Genomic DNA, 5,760 nt, shown 5'->3' on the forward strand with positions numbered 1-5,760 from the left:
CAGCTTCTCGCTCTGGCCTGCTAGCGAGCAGGCTGGGGGTGCAGCAGGAGCTGGGAGGGGACAGACCCAGGACAGCTGACCCAAACTGGCCAAAGGGGTATTCCATACCATCTGACGTCATGCTGAACAATATATAGGGGTGGCTAGCCGGGGTGGGGGGCCGGCTGCTCGGGGATAGGCTGGGCATCGGTCAACGGGTGGTGAGCAATTGCATTGTGCATCACCTGTTTCGTACACATTAGTAGTAGTAGTACTATTATCATTATTATTATTGTTATTTTCCTGTCTTAATAAACTGTCTTTTTCTCAACTCACAGGCTTCACTTTCCTGTTTCTCTCCCCCATCCTGGAGAGGGAGGGGGGATGGTGAGCGAATGGCTGTGTGGTGTTTGGCTGCCAGCCGGGTTAAACCACAACAATGGCACAAACAGTTCTTACAGATGAAACTGTGTAACATACTCCAGTAATATAAAAATGATGATTTGTTCTGTGTGAATTGTTAAACCAAGAAGTGTAAATAAAGAATACACATTTTCCTCAAACACGCTGTGATAGACACTTTATTTACAGTATCACATTCTGGAATAGGTCAGAGACCATGCTTTCTGTAAAACATTTCACAAATTCTTACCATATACTTGACATAGATAGTTGATGTGCAATCCATGCAATCTCCTATTACTTACAAGGTCAGATAGATACCAAACATCAACCAATGTTCATGTGGCTTGAAGAAGAATATAGAAATCAAAATGAAAACATATTAAAGTGACAAAGCTAAGCAGCTGCTTTAAAATATCATGTATAATAATGATCATGGTCAGTATAAAGGCTTTGCAAAAGGAGTGTTGGCTTTCAGGTCTCTCAGCAAAGCTGCTGTCAAGGGCTTTTGCAGTCTCTGTTCAACCTTCATTTTGATAAAATACAGGACACTATCCCAGTTACTCAGACACAGGACAAAGGACTTTAAGTCTCTAGCATGCAGTTGACTGCTGGCAGTAAGTAGCAGGTATTAAAATAGCTATGCTTGGGCAAATACTAGGCACTTATTTTTCAGATTAGTTAAAATAGCATCTGCTTTTTATTATATGGTTTTCAGATGCAGAACCTCATATGGTATAAATTATCAAATCCATTGAAGTTGACTAGAACTATGATAATTTACACCAGATGAAAACCTGAACTATCATTGGAGATACAGCCTCACTGCAGGAATCTTAAATGAGAAATGATGCCCAGTGGATGTAGCAAGAAGTCTGGAAAATTATTTGATCTGATGGTGTCAGTCAACCCATATGTTAAAAGCAAGGTGTGAGAGTCAGGGGAATGGCTGCCAGTTTGTGGATAGGATTTCACTGTAATTTAAAGTGCAGGTTACATGCTCCATTTTGTAGTAGAAACAAGATGATATCTATGGAGTTGAAATAGCCTTCAAGAGTATCTCAACCAGGAATGCTTTCTGCCTGGTGGAGCAATTAGATTGCTGCTACTAACAATCAACTATTATCACAGCACTTTAACATAAGCCTGGTCGGTCTCCCAGGAAAACCTCATCACAAGTCTTTAAAAGACTTGGACTGCTTCTGAAGAGAAACTTCCTTCAGTGCAAAGACAGAAAGCCAAACTGGGGAGAGGAGGACAGAGAAGATTTTGCCTCCATTCCCCACAGACACAGATCAAAAGTTGTTTCTTCAAATGCCTGTGAGAAAGGGTGAAACGATGGTCAAGTGTAGTTGAATGTAGACCAGCAAATGCTGTGCTGAGTGCATGCATGAAGACACAAGACTCCTTATAGAAGAATGCAAAAATCAACTGAGGAGTCATCTCACAACAGTTGTACTTTGGAGTCTCCTGTCTCAGTGGGAGTTGCCAGGCAGGTGAGACATCCAAAGATCCAATGTTAAAGACGATTCTTAAAAACACGCAATCCAAAACTGGAGTTCCCAGGGCATGGAAGCCTTGGACCATCCACTCAACAGACTCAGGCCTATGAAATAAGACCTGTATGTGGAAATTGGATGCTTTTCTTAGCTGTAGATTTCCAAAGTAGTTTGCTTTTTAAGTATGATCAAACAGATATCTAATTCAAACATGGATGAGGGAGTGCAACACGTAACAAGTACTCCTTGATGAATGGTGACCAGTGAAACCACACAGAACATGCAAAGCAGTCTGATGAGAACATAAAAGAGAAAAACTACTCCTAAAAGTGAATAAAGAATCTTCTCGGTAGTAAAATATGACTGTTTGGGAGCTTAGTTACTCACTTCATCTGAGTAGAGGCTAAGACCTGGAGCTACTAATACCAAGGTGAGCAATAAGCATAGCTTCCTCCTAGTCAGTGCTACAAAGACGAGGCCACCAGTGCTAGCTACTGCCTTCATGACAGCACTGGCACTCTTCTTTCCATTGACTTCTTTAATCAGTTGATTTATTAGCTTCTGCAAAAGAAGACAGGAAAACACAGGGACCTTTCTGTGATTTATTTTTTTTAAACACAACCCTTCCTCATCAGTATCAAAGTATTTAAAGAGTTTGGGGGACTTGCGTAAGATACTATGGCCAACTTTGCACCAAAAGTCTGCCAAGAAGGGCTGCTATCAGGTATAAGGTTTCAGTTTGGAGGCAGATTAATAGAACATTCAGAAGATCATAAAGAAAAATGTGTGGCAGCAGAGATACAAACATCCAATTCTTGTTAGGGATTACTTGGAATGCTGATCTCATTCAAACATGCTCCCCAACTTATTTTGAATTTCTTACGTAATTATACTCTGTTTTTAAGTTTTTGTCACTGCACAGAGGTCCCTTTTGTATAAGTTCAAATTCGGGTCAAGTTCAGAGAGGCTTCACAGCCATTAGAGACAGGACATTGTCTTTCTGCCAATGTGGTTTTGCCCCAAGCTGCAAGAAGGCTGAAGTAACCATTGTAAGGGATCTCTGCATTTCTTATTACTTGCAAAAAAGAAATTTTCAGCCAGGCAAATACATCATTTTGGTCTCCTATGAGCAAAGAGGGAATTGGTTTGCTGTAAATAATGATAAGCTAGTGTTACTTATTATTTTGCATTTTTTCCTTTAACGCTAGATACCACTTTACAAGAGCCCAAAAACAAGTTCTGGACAAGCCAAAAGATCAGGTGTTCATATGGACATATTCTTGGTGCATTTAAAATCATGCAGAAATGCAAAAGTTAATGCTAGCACTTTTAATCCAAACAGTATTCCACCTTCCGTCTGGAATCTTATAGAAGTACAGCTACCAGATGAACTCTTAATTCCTAAGATTGTTGCTTAGAAATTTCAATAATTAGAAAAGGGAGTATTAAAATTCCACATGTGACTGGTTGTTCTCTGTGGACACCTTATCTTTAGGACAGGCTTTTATGCAGTCCGCATCCCTTGCCGGACCATTTAGACAGGTAGTGCTACAGCTGTGAGCATCCATAGGCAAAAATATGAAGCATGTGGTAAGCCCATAGCAGAGCTGAAGTAAGAACCAAAACCAGCTTGGTCCCCACAGGGGATTACGCTAGAACATCTACTGTGACCATCTGGGGCTGATCAGTTTTGTGACAGAAGTTCCTGAACCATCTAGTTCATCTAGAACATGTCTTTTAAGAAAAACAACTAGTCAGGTATAAATGAGTAGAGATGGAAAGGCCATTATAATTCTCACAAAACTGTTCCAATGGTTAGATACCCATTGTTTAGGGAAAAATTTACCACACGATTCTAGTCAGGTTTTGTTCGGCTTCAGCACCAGCAACTGGATAGTGTTATGTCTTTGTCAGCTAGATTGAAAAAACAGCTCTTAAGTTTCTATTTCACTGCAGATACTTTTGGACATTAGTCAATACACTTTTTGGTTTAACAAACCAAAGAGAAAAACTTCCTTGTATCACTCATCCTGTACCATATGAATCAATGATTTTTTTACTTCATAGAATAGCTTTGGTTGGAAGGGACCTTAAGGATCACCTGGTTCCAACCAGGACGGTTGGATGCTGCTAGATGCAGCACTCCCAGTGGGGCCTCACAAGGGCAAAGCAGCGGGGCACAATCACCTCCCTCCACCTGCTGCCCACCCCTCTGTTGATGCAGCCCAGGATGCAGTTGGCTTTCTGGGCTGCAGGCACGCACTGCTGGCTCGTGTCGAGCTTTTTGTCCACCAGAACCCCCAGGCCCTTCTCCGCAGGGCTGATCTGAATGGGTTCTCCCAGTCTGTGCTCACGTCTGGGATTGCCCTAACCTAGGTGCAGCACCTTGCACTTGGACTTGTTGAAACTCATGAGGTTCACGTGGGCCTAGTTCTCCAGCCTGTCCAGGTCCCTCTGGATGGCATCCCTTCATTCTGGTGTATTGACTGCAGCACTCAGCTTGGCATCATTTGCAAACTTGCTGAGGGTGCACTCGATCCCACTGTCTATGTCATTGATAAAGACATTAAACAGTACTTGTTCCTAGACAGACCACAGAGGGATACTACTCGCCACCGGCCTCCACCTGGACATAGAGCCATTGACCACCACTCTCTGGGTGTGGCCATCCAGCCAATTCCTTATCCACTGAACAGCCCACCCTTCAAATCATCTCTCTGCAATTTGGAGATAAGGATGTTGTGTTGTTTTCTTGCTCTTCTCTCAAAGATTTCTGTTTACCAACAGTCTTCTTGAATCCTAAACTGAACAAAGCCAATTCCAACAAAAATTGCTTCAGTGACAAACACAGAACTACTATTGTCATTGTAGTCTCTAGAGATTTCTCTCTTTGTAGCCAAGAATTACATGAGTCTTTCTGACCAAAGCACCATGTTCAGGAGTTCATTCATTGTTCTCTTTCTTGATAAATCCCTCTGCACCTCTTCACTTCTCCTCTAAATCCCCAAATAAAAACTCATTAACAGAAGAAAAAATCCAACCTGCACTTTCAGTTCTTATTAGGTCCAGCAACACACAATTTTCTGAAGTTGAAAAAGGCAACAGCAGCATTAACTTTGCTATGATGTGACTGATGATTAGATCACAGGAATTATCTGCAGATATGGTTTTACTCCCTTATTTTTTACAGCTGTACCAATACAGTTGTTCAGAAATGATCTAGGGCAATCTTATAAGGCTCTAACACTAGAAGACCTGGAAGAGACAGAAAAAAATGAGTGCACAGAAAGAAAAGCACATATGTAACTTTTTTTTCCATGAGAACCATTAGCACTAGCAGCAATAAGGCTGTTTTGCATAAGTTGGGTCAGTTAGAGAGCTAAAAGATCCTCTGGCATGGGGTTTGTCTGCACAGGGGAAAAACATGGTCTGTAAACTTGCTGATGATTATATAAAAGTGTAGTTTGATTGACAGCAAATGCACACGTGAAATAGCTCTGCAAGGCACAGAAAGAGTACCAGAAGTAGTGAAGCAGCTATGGTACAAGACAAATATTTAAAAAGACTGGCTCAAAGTTCAGAAATAGAGTAAATCTATAGCATGAGAATGTTACAGAATTACTGTGAGATGACATAATGAATTAGTTTAAGCAGGCTTTAAAGATGATAACAGCCATAATACTCAGAGAATCCCAGAAAAACAAATTGGAAGGTGCCCTAAAACAGAAGGCTGTGTCTTCTATGAAATTTTATTTTGAAAACAACTTGCTCAACTGACCTTCAATGGTCCTGAATTTGGGTGTCTTCTCTGTTCTTTCTTGAGCTCTGGTATTTGGTGGGTAGACTAAATGGACAGGTGAAAATGACAGCCTGCTTTCAC

The 5,760-nt window shown here is 41.2% G+C and overlaps 1 long non-coding RNA gene across 1 annotated transcript; it reads right to left on the reverse strand.

Annotated features, from left to right (window-relative positions):
- Nucleotides 1-607: 607 nt before the first annotated feature.
- Nucleotides 608-5,127, reverse strand: LOC118251510 (uncharacterized). Its single transcript, XR_004779838.2, has 3 exons — nucleotides 4,922-5,127; nucleotides 2,268-2,441; nucleotides 608-2,001 (listed from the first exon to the last, which is right to left on the reverse strand). It is a non-coding gene; the product is annotated as an uncharacterized LOC118251510 (long non-coding RNA).
- Between the last annotated feature and the right edge of the window lie 633 nt (nucleotides 5,128-5,760).

This window comes from Cygnus atratus, chromosome Z (assembly GCF_013377495.2).
Source record: "Cygnus atratus isolate AKBS03 ecotype Queensland, Australia chromosome Z, CAtr_DNAZoo_HiC_assembly, whole genome shotgun sequence".
NCBI classification, from domain to species: domain Eukaryota; kingdom Metazoa; phylum Chordata; class Aves; order Anseriformes; family Anatidae; genus Cygnus; species Cygnus atratus.